Consider the following 17,630-nt stretch of genomic DNA (forward strand, 5'->3'; position numbering starts at 1 on the left):
GGAACTGGCATTCAAGACCTTGACTTTGGGGCCCCGCCCTGCCCTTCCAGCTGTTCCCACGTCTCTCTCTAAAGAACCCTTTCCTGCAGACTGGCTTCCTCCTCTCTCCAATCCCCTGGGCCTTCCCATTGCCAAGGCCCGGAACTTTTACCCCTTCCATACTCTTTCCTCCTCTTCAGATTCCGTGCTACCACTCTTTACTGTCCACACCAAGACCTTCCTTCTCCAAAAAGTCTTTACCGGCAATTCCAGTCTCTTCATTCACTCATTCGTTCAAAACCATGAACACACCATGGAAAGAATACTGCTTCAGTCCCCGCTCTGGGGGCGCTTACAGGAGGAAAACAGAGGACGTACAGCCATCCACCTGACACCTGGCACACACGACCTTATGTTTTACCTCAGCGTTTCATGTGTGTGTGTCTATCCACAGTCAGAGTACAAGCTCTTTAAGGTCTGGAGTATCTCTTCCTGCATCATGTAAACCTCCATGTATTTCCTGCAATACCTATTAGAATGCTTTGCCCAAAGGAGACAGTTTACGAGTATTTATTGGTCAATAGATTGGTTGCCCTGAGAAATTCCCCCAAAACTTCTTCAAACTTCAGTAAGTCTTCAGATTTCTATACCAAGGTAGGTAATTGTATGGACATTGCCCGTGTGGGCAACATTACGACTTATGTGCCCACAAATGAGAATGCTGCTTGTTACTAAGTACTCCAGTTTCACTATCACGACGTGTCTTTGAACCTGCCAAAATTCAGGATGGTTTCCTTCATTCCACTGGGCCTTGCTTTGATTCTCTTGATTACAATGAGATCAAAGTTTTGAGACATAAGGACATAGAGACCAATTTTTTTCTTGTCTTTATGCCCCATACAAAACGAAGCCAAGCAACGTTCAGATGTAAGCTGAATTCCTTCCAGCCTCTATTAAAGGGCTTCTTTTTTTCCTTTATCCAAATACTCACAGCAAGAGAGTTAAACAAGCAAAAGTCTAGAAACAAGCCAGCTGTCCATCTACAGTGGAAAGCATAAACAAATCGTGATGTGTTCACGTACTGGAGTTCTACCCTGGCGTGAAAAATCCACGAGCCACAGCTGCAAGCAACAATATGGGTGAGTCTGTGCAACAGCACTGAGCAAAAAAAAAAAGGTCACAGAAGAATACATACAAGCATGATTCCACTTACATAAAGTTCAAAGCCATGCAGAACTAAACAGGATATTACTTAGGGATTCAAACGTATGGTAGAATTATAGAGAAGAGCAGTGATAAACCTCTAAGAAGGAAGGTCAGAGGAGAGACTGGGCAGAGGCATTCAGAGGGCTGCAAGAGGAACGATAACACTCGTTTCTTACATGTGCGGGGTGGGGCCAGGGGTCCCAGCGCCTTGTTGCATTGTTGTTTGTGCATTGTATATGTTGCATAAACTATGTCTATCACTATTGAAATAAAGGAATTGTTTTAAGAGGCACCACTGTCTGGTAGCCTAAACTGCGGGTTCTCTGCCTCAGCTTGACCCCTTGCTAAAGGGAGCATCTTAGAGTGGAGTCAACACCAAGCAAGGATTCTGGAAACCAGGTTCCAGCTCTGCCAGGTGTGGCCTTTTGGGCCTCGCTTCAGTTACTGATGCCTAAGGTCCTTTCAAAACTCTGTTTATGGTTTTCAAAGTTAATTTGGAAACTTTCCACACAACCCTGTGTTTCGGCCGGAGTTTTCATGGGTCAGAGGAAGAAGAGAACGGGCATCGGTTGCTTAGCTCCAAACCCGAGTGTCATCCTGAATTGCACGCCGCCCCTCACGCCCCAAAGCACACCCATCACCAAGAATTGTCGCCTCTCCCACCAAAGCACATCTCAGGTCAGCCACTTCTCTCAGCCCTACTGCTACCTCCTGGCCAGAACCACCCTCAAGTGGCCTGAGCCATCTCCCCACATCCCCTCTTCCCAGCCCCTCGTCTGCCCTCCACCAGTCCAGCCCAAGGGATAAGCACGGAAGTCAGACTTCTCCCTCCCCCCCCCCCCAGCTTCCCATCTCTCTTAGACTCAAACCCTAACCTGCCATGGAAACCTGCAGGGACCCTGGACCCTGCCCTGCCCACCTCCTCAGCCTCCTACCACGGCCCCACTGCCTGTGCCCTTTTGTCCGCTCAGCCCAGAATGCGCCTCCCCTGGGTCACAACTGCCCCCTTGTCACTTCCACCGCAGCATGAATGTTATCAACGCAGAGAGGCATTGGAGACCAACCCAGGTGCTTGCTCAGTTCACCTTGTTTCATTTTCCTCAAAACAGGACCACTGAAATTATTTCTGCATGGGTTTGTTTTCTGTCCAGTCTAATTTGTCTGGTTCACTATTTTCAACACCAAGCACAGTGCCTGGCAAGTATTAGGAGCTCAGTAAACCTTTCTTAGATAAAGAACTTAATGTGTGAATGGGGGGGGGGGTGGGAACTAGCTTTTGTAGAATGACCAGTACATTCCAGGGGTCTCATGCATTATGTAATTTAACCATCACAATAACTCTGTGAAGTGGGTATTGTCGGCTCCATTGTACCATTGATGACACCGAGGAGAGGGTAAGCGACCTCACCTGGTTCACATAGTCCACATTCGAACCCAGATCCACCTGACTTACTAACTCCTGTCCTTTCCACAGTACTATTGCCCCTCGCCACGCAATAAAACCACAACCTGGCTTCATCGTGGGTGACACGGAGGAAAACTCCCGGTCCCTCTGTTGGACGTTCTGCCCTAACCATCACCTCCCCTTCCCCCGAAATTGTTCTGCCCTCATTTGTGTGCCTGAGCATGTGCTCAAGCATAGCAGTAAGTACAGAGGCTCCCTCAGCCCCTGGGTCTGCAGGAGTGGTGTCGTAGCCAGGGCTCTCCAGAGGAGGAGCGCAATAGGGGACACAGAGAGATAGACCAGTAAGTACAGGCTCCCTCGGCCCCTGGGTCTGCAGGAGTGGTGTCGTAGCCAGGGCTCTCCAGAGGAGGAGCGCAATAGGGGACACAGAGAGATAGACCAGTAAGTACAGGCTCCCTCGGCCCCTGGGTCTGCAGGAGTGGTGTCGTAGCCAGGGCTCCCCAGAGGAGGAGCGCAATAGGGGACACAGAGAGATAGACCAGTAAGTACAGGCTCCCTCGGCCCCTGGGTCTGCAGGAGTGGTGTCGTAGCCAGGGCTCCCCAGAGGAGGAGCGCAATAGGGGACACAGAGAGATAGACACGAGAGACAGATACACAGATAGATAGACAGGCAGGCAGACACAATATGGTTTCTAATTCCATTCTCTAAGGAAGAGCCAAGGTTCCTTGGGAGGTGGCTGCTTCTAGGGCTGGGGCAAGAAATATACAAGGTGAGCCTGGAGCATCTCGTAGTGCCGGAAAATAGGAAAGTGATCAAGGGAATTCCCTGGCGGTCCAGTGGTTAGGACTCAGTGCTCTCACTGCCAGGGCCCAGGGTTTGATCCCTGGTCAGGGAACTAACATCCCACAAGTCTCACGGTGCTGCAAAAAAAGAAAAAGGTGATCAAAAGCAAAACGATGAAGGTATGGGGTATGACAGAGGGACACAGGCGCCAACCTGAAAGAGTTCCCAATGGCCAAAGCAAAAATAATTCGAACATCAAAATAAATAGCAAAGTATTGGGTTAGAATTAAAGTATAAAGTAAATATTCATGAGTCAATACTGATATAAACAAATATTAATTTAGGTAAATTCTCCCCCACAAAAAAGTGGAGCTTACCTCCGCGCCCCTGAGTGTCGCCAGACTGAGTGACCTGCACCCAAAGAACAGACGAGAGAAGGAAAAGTAAAGTAACTGCGGTGGAGAAACCTGGGGGTCAGTGTGAGCGCCATCAGAGGCGAGTCACGTTGGCAGCGTGCACCTTTGATGTGGGCTGATGAGAACGGCCCTTCACCCATGAGGCCTTCTTCCCAAAACGCACACCCTCAGTCCAACCATGAGGAAAATGTCAGACAAACTCACATTGAACAGCATTCTACAAAATACCAGACCAGTACTTGTCAAGGTCACCAAAAACAAGGCATGTTAGGAAAATCATCTCGGGCCCTAGAGGAGGCTAAGGATAATAATGTATCAACATTGGTTCATTGGTTGTGATAAATGTGCCGTAAGTAAGAGGAAGACAGCGAGGGGGCCTGGGTACGGGGAACACAGGAACTCTTATTCTCTTCGCAACTTTTCTGTAAATCAAAAATTTAAAGTTTAGTCTTTTTTTTTATAAATTTATTTATTTATTTTTGGCTGAGTTGGGTCTTTGTTGCTGTGCGTGGGCTTTCTCTAGTTGCGGTGAGCAGGGGCTACTCTTCGTTGCAGTGCACGGGCTTCTTATTGCAGAGGCTTCTCTTGTTGCAGCGCACGGGCTCTAGGCGTGCGGGCTTCAGTAGTTGCGGCACACGAGCTCAGAAGTTGTGGCACACGGGCTTAGTTGCTCCGTGGCATGTGGGATCTTCCCGGACCGGGGCACGAACCCGTGTCCCCTGCATTGGCAGGCGGATTCTTAACCACTGCGCCACCAGGGAAGCCCCGAAAGTTTATTCTTTAAAAAGGAAGAGAAAGAATACCAGATACTTTGCAAAATCTCCAGGAGGACCAGAGAACCAAACTTTAAGGAAAGATGCCCCAGTCAAGAGCTGGTCCCTTGAAGGCACCAGTGCGCCATTTCTGAGTGTAGACACACAGCCCACCCACGGCTTATCTGACGCTGGTCACTTCTAAGACTTCTCCTGTCTGGACCCTGGATGTGGCCCATTGGCAGAGCCCGGGTCATGAGCACACACCTGAGCTGCAAAGGAAGTGAGTGCTATTTTCCACTTCTTTCATGGCGTAGACTCCCTGCTTCATAGAATGGGGGATTCCCTTGACGTAGGAAGGGGCTTCGAGTATTGTTCAATCAAAAGGAATTATATGGTCCAAATACAAAGTTCTCTAATGACCCAGCATAATCCAAGTATAAAATCTACACTCTAAAGAAACAAATGGGCTTTAGAATTTTGGTAAGTGATGCCCACCCAGTGATGTGCCGGAGACCCCTGGCACTGGCTTGTGAACGCAAGTTGTTAATTTTCAGGAATTCTGCAAAGCCAGTCGTTAAACACAACACTGTTTAAAACTAAATTACATAAACTTACACTTAATTAAACTATATTTTTTAAAGGTAAAAAGTACTGAAAATCCATCGTGTCCTAATTATTTTATTATACTTTCCTTGAGTCTGCTTACGTGTCCTTTACAACGACGTGCTGCTCCTTGCTCAGTGACCTCACATTGGTAGCCGAGGTTGGCCGTGCTGGGAGCATTTCGACCGTGGAAATCAGCAAATACTGCAAGCCAGGGCCCTTTCCCTCCCCCTTGTAGAGCTGGTTATTAGATACAGCATACCAGCGGAGCCAGCAAAGATTTTAGAAAGAGCCTAAAATGAAGATTTTCCTTATTATGGGCTGAAGTCAAACAACAGATGATCAGAGTTGGCATCATTTCATGGAAACTGAGCGAGACTCTTGCCTGCTGGAGGTCATCCCAAGTGTCTGCAGAGCTGGACCCAGGGGGCTCCTGAAGGGGAAACAGGATTTTTCTCAAGAAAGCAATTCTAAATCTGTGAAAGTAAATCAAAGTTTAGAAACGTCCATTACTCCGCGCTGATGAAACACTGGCAGTTCGTATATTTTTTGGTGTTTTAAAGGGGCAGAATAAAGCCATTATTCCCTAGTGCAGGAGGGGTAGCATGCATGGGTCCAGGTTCAGGGAGGGGATAGAGGTGCTGGTCTGTGTCTGTTCATTTCCTGGGGCCACCGTAACAGAGTACCCCGGACTGGACAGCTTAAGCAACAGAAATTTATCTTCTCACAATTCTGGAGGCTGGAAGTCTGAGATCAAAGTGTGGACAGGGTCATTGCTCCTGAGGCCTGTCTCCTTGACACGTAGATGGCTGTCTTCTCCCCGTGTCCTCATACGGCCGTCCCTCTATGTGTGTCTGTGTCCCGATCTCTTCTTATAAGGACACTGGTCACATTGGATCAAGGCCCATCCATACGACCTCATTTAACTTAATCACCTCTTTGAAAACCCATCTCCAAATGCAGTCACATTCTGAAATACTGGTGATTAGGAGTTCAACATGTGAAGTTAGGGGGACACAGCTCTGTACAGGGAGCACGTGAAAGTCTATTCCAATTGCCACTCTTCTCTCAGGGAAATAAACGGCAAGGTCAGCCACCAGAGGGAAGAGTGCGGAGTAGTGTTTGAGGTACTGGGAGAGAAAAGGTGGGGTCGTGCAGGAGTGGCTGGGGGAAACACATGTGACCTCTAAGCAGCACTAGGCTCCAGCCAAAGCGCAGGCACCAGGCCTCTGCTTCTGACCACCCACGCTGCCCCGTGGTCCCTGGCCCAGCTCAGCAGCGCAGTGCCTTGGATGCTTGGCCTGACCTCTTGTGAACATCGTCAGATGAACTGAGAGTTTGGTAATTAGATGGGAGAGTGGTTAGGAATGTGGTCTCCAATCTCAGAGTCCTGGGTTAGAATGTCAGCTCCACCACGTCTAGGTTTCAGGACCATGGACAGGTCACTTACCTGCTGTGCCTTTTCTCTCATCTGTAAATGGAAATAAAGATGCTTGCCTGATACGGTTATTCTAATTAAGTGACACATCCGTAAAGTGCAAGGACACAGTAAAAGTTAGCTATCATCCTCACACCAGTATTTGAAAAGCCAGAATCTAAGCAAGGCTTGTGTGACATTTACACATTGGGTTATATATCGATGTTTATGAAATACAAGTTTCTAAGAAATGCATAGCAAACTTGTAACTTTTACACAGGAGATTAAAGACTGAAAGGATGCTTTAAATGCATGAAAGAGCTTTAATTTGCCCAGAAATTGTGTGGCTGTAGTGTCCATAGGAGTTGAGAGTTGAGGACGAATCAGAGGAAACGAAGGGATGTGGACCTGTAATTAGCTGGCGGGAAATTACAGGGAAACATGGGAATTTAAATCCGCAGCTAAAAACAGCAGCATCCTCCTCCACTTCCTCTTCAGCCTTTGGTGTCAGTTTCTCATTTTAACAAGATTTTGTCTTAGGGTAATCGTGTGAATTTCACCATCCCCGGCTAACTCTCCTTGAAGTATAAATAAAGAGATGATCAAGCGGCTGCTAGTAGGAGAAAGGAGAGAAGAGGCATGAATAATTCCTGTGTATTCAGGATTTGGCCTTCTTCACCCAGTGTGCTGTTGGCTTAGTTTAGTGTGTACCCTCGGGCCCCCTACCCTGTACACAATAACCATCTGACAGCCACGGGAAAGCAGGACCCCAGGAATTCCAAGATAAGAGACTTGCACAGACATCTTTAAAGTTCCTTCCCCCGCCCAGGCAGTGTAGACACAGAAACACCTTATCTCTGACTGAGAGGAAGCCTCGTTTCCCACCCAGGACCCCGGCTGAATGGCAGGAAGTGAAGCAGGAAGAACACGTGGGCGCACGTGGCAGGCGATCCAGGAGGGAGACGGGCGCACAGAGGCCCAAGGAGAGGACAGGATGCGACCTCGGGCGCACCGCAGACTCCGCCTTGTTATGAAAGCCTAATGGCGTGAGCAACTCCAGCCCCGTTAAACGTCTGCCGACCAAGGACAGGAGCAGGCCCCCACGTGCGGTTCTGGCTGTGCAGGTCGTGCTCCGGCCTTGGCACAGGTCATGGCGAGGAAGCTGCCTGGTTGGGGGATGTTCCGACCGGACAACCAGTTCATAAAGTGCCCGAGGAGGGGGCACTGAGAGCTTTGGGAACTGGATGCTGAACTTTCAGCACCTTCTACGCTAGCTTTTAAATTGCACTTTCTGAAGAGGAAAAAGATGGAAACATGAGGAAGCCATACTTGGGAAGGTAGTCCTTCTCCGCTGGCCCTCAGGCCCGTTCTGTGGGTGCACCCGCTGGGGTAAAGGTTTCTAGCCATTCCTCCAGATTTTTCTGCTCATAAATGTGTCTTTTAATTACACAGTTGAGATCTATTTTGCTACTTGATGTTTTTATTTAACAGTGTATCTTGGCTATCTTACATGTACAGATCTATTCCATTCTTCTCACCACTTAGTCATCCATTGATTAACTAGTCCTTATTGCATGTATTTAACCAGTTGCATGTGGATAGACATTCAGATTGTTTACAGGTTTTTTTGTTTTGTATTCCTATGTAAATGATGTCGTGCATAGATCCTTGTACATATTTATTAGCACACGTGTACAGATCTTGGAGGCGATCACCCACCTCCCACTTGGGAGTTTCCAGAAGGTCAAAGCAGCCCAGATGCTTTTGGAAAAGGCTACTTCATGCCCAGGCCCCCTCCCAGCAAAGGGTTCTAAGGGGGACCGGGCGGGGACAGAGCCAGAGCTACCTGGAAGGGGGGTGGGTTGCATCCTGAGTCCCCACTTGCCACCAAGCCTGGGTGGGGAGACAGTGCCTGTAGCACGTCAGGGAATTCACCAGGAGAACGCAGACCTCATCCAGGCCCCCCCAGGGGCCGCCGGCTCCGAGCCCTGGAACAGGCCCCCTGAGGACAAGTGACATCAGCAGCCTGGGAGCTAGACTCTCCCCTCACCGCTGAGATTTAACCCCTGAGAGCCCAGACCCAGAAGTGAGCAGGTGCAGGTGCAAAGGGCTGGGTTCAGGGGTGAGTCCATTGAGAGTGTCCTCTTGTCCCCACTTTATGCTTTCCTGGTTACTCTCAAATGTTTGTTTTTCCAGATCAACTTTGATATCATTTGTTATTACCTCCGAACCCCCCAAATACTCTTGGTCTTCAGTTGGAATTGAGTTATGGGAGAACGGACATTTTTTACAACATTTGAGTCTTCCTGTCCAAAACAAGGAATATCTTCGTCTGTATCTAAGTGAACTGACATCTTTCTATCAGCTCTTGGCTCTGGGGTGGCAAGCCACACACGGGGGCCAGCAATATGTGAAGTTTCTCTAAGACCCCTCCCTCTCTCCAGGCTTGTCTGCCCCAGGGCAGATCACGCCCGAGGAGGCAGCCTTTCTACACAGCCCAGGTTCACTGTCACGGTAGATGTCTCCTTGAAGAGCCAGCTCCAAGCGGTTGGCTGTAACCTCACCGGCACCAGGCGGGCCCTCTACCAACCGTTACTCAAGGAGCTGGAAGGGCTGATCTGTGTAGCTTGTAAAGCTTGGCAGAAATATCTTGGTCACCTTTATGGGCTCCCAGGCAGCGGCATTGCTAAACATCCTGCTACTAATGTTCCTCTTTTACAGCACTTTCAAACCAATTTTCAAGTGAGTGTCATAAAATCACTCTATCCAGGAAGTCAGCCCCATAATCTCCAGGACATAAACTTTAAAAGCAAGGTGTAAAATGCCAATGGGACGCCCCGACATGCCTCCACTCTGTGCTCAGGTGTGAGTTTATTAGCAAAGCATTAGGCCGTAAAGGTCCACTTGAGAGAGCAGACTGGAAGCGCACCGGTTGTAGGTGGGGCCTGTCAGGTGGTGAGAAACTGATCTGGGAGGACAGGAAAATTACTCCAATGTCAGCAGCACTTGCTAATTTCCAAAGTGTTTACCTTCTGGGGGGGTTTCTATGACTGTAAAACATTGACGCACAGACACACACACACAGACACACACACACAACAGCCTGAAAGGGACCTCCCCGGCGGTCCAGTGGTTAAGACTCCACACTTCCAATGCAGGGGACAAGGGTTCCATCCCTGGCCAGGGAACTAAGATCCCACATGCCGCGGCCAAAAAACTAAAAAAATAAAAAATTTTTTTAAAGATTAAAAAAAATTAAAAAACAGCCTGAGACCCTCGTGTTGCATCGTGTTTTATTGTGTCGTGCGTTGCAGTAGAATTTCTCACTGTCATTGTTGTCTTTTTGTGTATTTGTCTCCCTTAGTGTCAGTTCTCTAAGGGCAGGGCCCACGCCTGCAATTTCCCTCTCCCGCACCTGACACTGTTCTCACAGAGCTTCTTTGGAAAGGCTTGCTGTCAACGATGACCCGGAGGTCACAGCCGGGAACAGGCTCGCAGAGGCGCCTGTTTGTCTCTGCGTCAAGGAAAGCGTTGCTTCGGAAAACACTTCATTAACCTGATGTTGGTCTGATGGGAGCCATGTGTGCCTGGGCTTGAGTGTCACAGAACGTTAGCAGCAGTTGGGGTCCCTCTCCCCGACCAAGGCTGGCGCCTTGGCTGGAGGCTTGAGCCCCACCCCGCCCCACCCCCCTCGCTGTTTGTCCTGCTCGGGAAGGGGAGTTCTGAGGAGGAGGCCGGGCAGGGCTAGGGGGCAGCAGTGGCACATGAAACACACCTGAAAGCGCGCCGGTGGCTGCACACTCTCCCAGGTCCCCACGGGGCTCCTCTGATTGGTTCTTCCTGCCGCTGGGCCCTCAGAGCCACCAGTCTCTCTCCATGCCGGGGTCCCAGGTGTTGAGCATAGGAGCCCATCACAAATCACAGGACTGGCATATTTTGCACCAAAGGTGATGCTATTTATCCTACTTATCTTTACACTGAATTTTTCCTTTACCATGGACTTAGCCCGGACCTTAGGGCAATGTCTTTTAGTGGAATCAACTGACAATGTTACAGAAGAAGAAACAGGCTGAGAGAGGAGAATGCTCCACGGTCTGGCTCCTGGTTCCTCCTTTCCACCTCATAGATTCCCCCAATGTGAGAAAAGCATAATAAACTATGGTTGTTCACTGCAGAATGGGCCTTAAAATGAGAATCTATCCTAATTTATTAGTACTTCCCAAACTGAACCCAAAAATTTTATCACTAATAATGTTTTACTTTTATGGGTATTTTGTAGCCCACAAAGCACATGTTATCCATTATTTAAATTCACAATAACCCAACAAGACAAACTAGGGTTGTCATCCCTTTTTAACAGATGAGGAAACTGAAATATAATGAGGTAAAATAACATACCCAGGCTTGCAGTTAGTAAACCACAGAGGCAATTCCAACCTTCAGATCTCTGTTCCAAGTCCAAAGCTCTCTCTCCCGCTCTACGGAGCCATCCCAGGAGAAGGGATGAGTTATAGATAGGGATAGAGATACAGTGTGGACAGATGCAGATGTAGAACAATCATAGCTACAGATATGGGTAGAGATGTAGTTACGGTTTTGCTATGGATGTGAATATAGATGTGGTGGTGGTTATGGATGTAGAGGTAGATATATAGTTATAGAGAGACATAGAGATGGAGATGGAGAAGGACATGCAGGTGGGGATGGAGCTGCAGATGGAAATGGAAATGGAGAAGGAGATGCAGATGGAAATGAGAAGGAGATGCAGATGGAGATGGGGATGGAGAAGGAGGTGGGGATGGAGATGCGGATGGGGACAGAGATGGAGAAGGAGATGCAGATGGGGTTGGAGTTGGGGATGGAGATGGAGATAGAGATGGAGAAGGAGAAGGAGATGCAGGTGGGGATAGAGATGGAGATAGAGATATGAAATGCCCCTTGAGCTAGCCGAATTAAAATTCTAATATGCAGCTAGAAAACCCTGGGTCTAGATACTCTAGCTCCCGACCATTCCCTTCTGTTCACAGAAGATCGTGTTTAAGGGAGATGATGCCGTAGAAATGATGTCTGCCAGGCTGAAGAGTTCTGGGGCTGCTGGTTCCGTGTACTGAAAGGGATGATAAAATTTCCCTTTCTCTTGTTCATCAAAATTAGCCTTTAGGACTTCCCTGGTGATGCAGTGGTTAAGAATCCACCTGCCAATGCAGGGTACACAGGTTCGATCCCTGGTCTGGGAAGATCCCACATGCTGCGGAGCAACTAAGCCCAGGCGCCACAACTACTGAGCCCACGGGCTGCAACTACTGAAGCCTGCGCGCCTAGAGCCCGTGCTCTGCAACAAGAGAAGCCACTGCAATGAGAAGCCCGCGTACTACAACAAAGACTAGCTCCCACTCACCACAACTAGAGAAAGCCCATGCGCAGCAATGAAGACCCAACGCAGCCTAAATAAATAAAAATCAGCCTTTAATATATTTAGAAATTTTGGAGCTCCCTGGGACATTCTGGGATGTTAGTTTATATATAGTCCTACTTTGTCTTTATATATTTGAAAAATAAAAGGTGAAACTCAAAGGAAAAAATGAATAGTAAAAATATTTGTTGTAATTTTTACTATTATAAAATTAAATTATATTTTAAGAGTTCCAATACATTTCTAACTGTGGTAGATTTTAAGGTAATTATGTGTCTCTTCGGTAATATATTTGCTATCAACTTATTACATAAAAGGATTACTTGCGAATTCAAGATAATTTTTAGATTTATAGCCCTTTCAAGTGAAAAGGGGGTTTTTCAGGAGTACTTCTGATTTCCAGTTTCTGGTGAATTTTCCATTTGCCATCAATAATGCTCCCTGCAGAAATCCCCCTTCATGTAAATCAAGCCTGACAATCCTATAATGCACAGTGCAAAAGAGCGCTCTTAGGGCAGGGAATAACGTGCGTGAATTATGTCAGGCCAGCATGCAGAAACCGTTCATCCCACAATTTATGATGCAGATGCTCCCAACACATGTTTTGGTATTCTAAAGAGATGTACGTGTTTTTATATTCATTGGCTATCTTGATAAATGCTTAGTGTGGGCACAGCAAAAACTGCTGATTTGAAAAGATATTTTTGTAAACCTGTTTCGGCCTACCTCTAATGTTTATTACTCACATGATCAAAATGGTATGGCTCTATTACCCAGTCTAATGTTGTTTTTGTTGTTTTCATTTTTCCAAAGTAAAGTCTCTGTGAAAGACATCAGTTGGCACCTCAGAGTTTGGATTTCTCTGCAGGTGTGCTGGGGGCCTCAGCGTCCGTGTGCCTCAGCTGCCTGGGCTCAGTCTGTCCAGGAGGGATTTGGAAAGGACCCACGTAAGTAGCAGAGATACAGTTAAAGATGCTATAGTATATCACGCTATGTTGTGTTACTTCACATTACCTTATATTACACTGTGTTATATTACAGTTGTGCCGTGCTGTGTTGCGTTATGTTGCTCATACTATATATCATATCATATTATTACATTATATTGTTTTAGACTATAGGGCGATGGTTGCAATGCAGAAAAATAATTTTGTCTGAGTTGAGGATGGAGTTAGCGTTTGGGCTGAATGATACACTGTCACACTGTCCGCATTCCCTGGATAGTTGCTCTTCTCTTCACTTTCTGTCCTATGACTTGATCATTAAAGTCTGGGTTTTGATTTGTTTGTTTGGTGGTTTTGAAAATGAAAGGCTGAGAACTCACGCTTACCCAGCCTCCTGTCTTCATGTGTGTGTGGGGGGGGGGGGGGCTGTGTGTGTGTGTGTTTGTGTGTGTGTGTTCCTGAAGATCTCAGGGGCTGGGATTCTATAATGTATCTCAGGGACCAGTTCTCCTATCTACGCCCCTGAGTCATCAGCCTTCATTCACACAAACGTAGAAGCTGGCGGATGCTCTGACTTCCCCTCCAAGGCTGTCTGCGCCCAAGGCTGTCCGCTCAGCGCTTCTCACAATGATGTCTGTCTTGCTTAGCTCCTGGCCAGTGTCTGGGAGTGGAATTTAGTCTGTTATTTGAATAACAATTACAAGAAAAAGCATGCAAATAGACATGTAACATTAACTGAGGGATTATTTTTGAAAGACACTTTTAGTCACCTTCTTATAGTTAGGTCATTGAAAAGAAACCATTATTCTTTTTGTGAAAGATTGCTCCAGAAGCATTAGAAATCCAAGTAGGAATAAATCGATTAATTTTCAAAACTTGCAAGGATAAACTTTATTCTGAAATCATGGACGTTCTCTTCTAATTAAACTCAAATATGGTTAACTCCTTTCAGACATATTACAATAATAAATAGTAGACTGGGGCGGCGGTGGTGAATATCCTTGATCCCTGTAAATAATTAGATTGGTTGGCTAATAGAGCATAATGCCTAACACTGTAAAAATCCCAACCTTCTACATCTGTCTCATTAGCAAAAATAAATAGGTTTGTGTTAGGCCGACAGACTAACGCAGGAACCCAGTATTGTTCCAGGACCTGCCAAAGGAGGGGAGGACTCTTGCTGGCAGTGGGTATCAACATGGTTTTCCTCTTCCTACAAAGAGAGTGGGATGTGATTAGATTGGCAGCTCTCACAGCTACACTGCTGGTCGGTAACAGCCGAGGGGCAGAGACAGGTAACAGCCGAGGGGCGGAGACAGGTAACAGCCGAGGGGCGGAGACAGGTAACAGCCGAGGGGCGGAGACAGGAACCGGTTCTCTCTAGGGGGCCCCAGGGACATGGCAAAGAGCTTCTTTCTGCTTTGCAGAGATGGGTGATGAGGGTCCAGTGAGATGATGCCAGTGGTCAGTGTGAGCGTAGCGGGCAGTGTGAACATGGCAACAGCCCAGCCAGAGCCCCCTTCAGTGCTTCCCCAGACATACATACCATGCCCTCACTCTTCCCTCAGGGTGTTTACAGAGTCACACTGACATTCTTCCATCCATGAATGCTTGCCAAGGAGGAGAATCAAGCTTGCACTGTGGGCCACGTTTGCACGTGCCTGATCTATACTAGGAAATTGTTGTCCATCCTTTGTGTTCTAAGCAGGGTGACCTGATATCTTGTCTGGGGGTGAAGAAGACTTCTACAATCACCCTCTTCTCTTTCTTTTTAGTTTCATCCATTCAGTTCACCAGTATTAACTTTCTCTGTGCTCAGCACTATTCTAGGCACTGAGAAAATTTGCATAAATAAAGTTGATAAGTACATACTCACATAAATACAGAACAGTACTTACAGCCCTCAGCTGTCCTATGCTTATAATTTAGGAGAGAGACAAATGTAATTGATAATTATAATTAATAACTTAATTAAGTAACAGGTAATGATTGATAAATCCTGTATTGAGAATTAAAATATGATCTTTTAGATAAAGAGCAGATTAGGTCTAGAAAGACGCAAAGGAGAACTCTGAAAGGTGGGAAGAGAAAAGTGGATCGGTTAGGGGCCCAGGCTGGAGGGGTACCAGGGCAGGGGGCATCACACAACCCCCGACCAGCATCACAGGGGAACAGGCCGGGCATCTCCTGACCCACAGCCCTGAACAGAAGGCGGGGCAGGTAGGCTCATCCCTCCTCCAGGTCCAGTAGGAGTTCTGCCCACTGACAAGACCAGGTGACCCAGCAGCATCAGCAGAGGACTGACCAAAAGTGGCCCTCCCTCACCTAGAAAAACTGGACGACCAGGGACTCCAGGGGAGGAACCCACCATCTGGCCCAGGAAACACTCCAGGCTCTGGGGCTGGGAACTCTCCCTGCTGGAAGGCATCAGGTGGTCTGGCCTGGGGAAGATGCCCCCACCCACTTAGGTGGCACCAGCAGGGACCAGGGGGAGCCCCACCAGCACCAGAAAACAAGGAGACTGAACACTCCAAGCACTAAAACTGCCATTAGAACCACAGCCCAAGGAAGCAGGCCAAGAACTGTATGCTAAACTTAAATGGGGTGACCACCTGCTGAAATAAAAGATCCAAACTGCACTGAGTCTCCTGATATAATAGCTGCAACGTCCAGGATACAATCGAAAATTGCATGTCATTCCAAGAACTAGGAGTATCACAACGAGAGTGGGAAAAGACGATCAACCAATATCAACACCAAGACCAGATCAGATGTTGGAATCATCAGACAGGGTTTTAAAGTAGCTGTGAACAAAAATGCATCAGTGAGTAATTACAAATTCTCTGAAAACAAAAAAGTAGAAACCTCAGCAGAGAAATAGACATTATTAAAAAAAAATTATAGAACTGAAAATTACAACAACCAAAATAGAAAACTCACAGGACACACTCAGGAGTGGAGCGGGGATGGCAAGGGCTAGGATCAGTGACCTTGAGGACAGATCAGCAGAATCTACACAATCTCAATAACAGAGAGAATAGACTGAAAAAAAAAATGCACAGAGCTTCAGGGACCTGTGGGGCAATAGCAAGAGATCCCACACTCACAACGTCAGAGTCCCAGAAGAAGAGAAAATACTAGAGCTGAAAGACGACTCCACAAAATAATAGCTGAAAAATTGTGAAATTTGGTAAAAGGCATAAACCTACGGATTCAAGAAACTGAGCTTATCCTAAGCAGGATAAACCCAAGGAAATCCATCCAAGACACATCATAATTAAACTTCGGGAAACCAAAGACAAAGAAAAAAAATCGTGAAAGACAAACTTCTGATAGATGAGCACCAGTTCGAATGACAACAGATTTGTCGTTGGGAACCCCAGAGGCCAGAGGAAAAGGCATGACATTTGTCCAGTGCTGAAAAAATGACTTGTGAGCCACGAATTCTATAGCCTCAGTGAAAGTATCCTTCAGGAATAAAGGGAAAGTAAAGACATTCTCAGAAATAAAAGAACTAAAAGAATTTGTCACTAACAGACCTACCCTTCAAGCATGGCTAAAGGAAGTTCTTCAAACATTAAGGTAATGACAAAAGAAGGAATCTTGGAGCATCAGGAAGGAAGAAGGAAGGACAGAAAAGCAGATATAGGGGTCAACGCAACAGGCTTCCTTTTCCTCATGAGTTTTCAAAGTCACGTTTGATGATTGCAACAAAAATTGTGACACTGTTCAATACCCAAGACCAGGGTGTTGAAAAGTGGAACCTAAATGGAAGTACAGTTTCCACACTTCACCTCCGGTGGGAAGATGGGCCACGACATCACAGCCAGTCCCTGAGTGCTCATCGGAAGAAGCTGAGCTGGAGCAATCACATGGCAAAAGCTGTTACCAAATTTGGGGAAAACATGTTGAAATTTGCATTATTCCCACTATATCACTAAGACCCGATGCTCAGTTGAACCATACTTAAAATGTGAGTATTCAAAGGTGAGTGCAGAAAAATCCCTCTTGCTTATCCTTCCTCTGGTTCAACATTAGTCAAACCTGCTGATGCACGAATTTCCTCATCTGATTACAGAGACAGAGCCTTGGATCACGACGGCTGCCCGTGTTTGCTGTCGCGATTTTAAGACTATTACATAAAAAGCCATCGTTCTCTAGCACACACACCCAGAAGGTCTTATTTGGCATTGAAAGTGGTCTGTGATTTTCTGCTTTACGTGGAGCATCGCCTCCATTATTCACTTTATTCCAATAACGGTAGCATTGCTGCCATCTGAAAAGAGAATGCACCCTGCTAAACTGGCAACCAAGAAGCAGAGACATAGCAACAAACGAGAGAACGGAAAAGGAGACGAGGGATGCTAACAGAAAACAGGGACCAGAAGGGGAGCCCTGAAGATGAGGGTCCTGTGGCTCCTGAGACCCTGGGGAGGAGCAGGGGCAGGGAGGTGGCAAGCCCCTGCCCTCCCCTGGGAGCTGGGGACTGGGGTGCTCTCTCTGCATGTGACCTCCCTACTCACCTCCTCAGATTACGGATTGGCCATTGAGGGGTGTTCTTCCTTGAAGAGGCAACGTAGGAGGGGATCCTGGTGAGGCTGGCGTGGTCTCAACCCCTCCATTTCTGGTCACCCCACTTCTGCCAAGGTCCGGGCTTCCCTGTATCCCCTGACGTGACAGTTTAGGGGGTCCCTGCAGCGTGAGCTAT

General features: G+C 47.2%; 1 long non-coding RNA gene across 6 annotated transcripts in view; it reads left to right on the forward strand.

Moving 5' to 3' along the window:
* LOC117313645 (uncharacterized) overlaps window positions 1-17,630 on the forward strand; it is a 33,446-nt gene that overhangs the window by 2,126 nt on the left and 13,690 nt on the right. For all 6 annotated transcript variants that reach the window (XR_012334166.1, XR_012334163.1, XR_012334165.1 and 3 more), the window contains exons 2-3: window positions 973-1,118; window positions 12,792-12,925. This is a non-coding gene — a long non-coding RNA (uncharacterized lncRNA). The remainder of the gene's footprint in view (window positions 1-972; window positions 1,119-12,791; window positions 12,926-17,630) is intronic.

The sequence above is a fragment of the Tursiops truncatus genome, chromosome 9, assembly GCF_011762595.2.
Source record: "Tursiops truncatus isolate mTurTru1 chromosome 9, mTurTru1.mat.Y, whole genome shotgun sequence".
NCBI lineage: Eukaryota > Metazoa > Chordata > Mammalia > Artiodactyla > Delphinidae > Tursiops > Tursiops truncatus.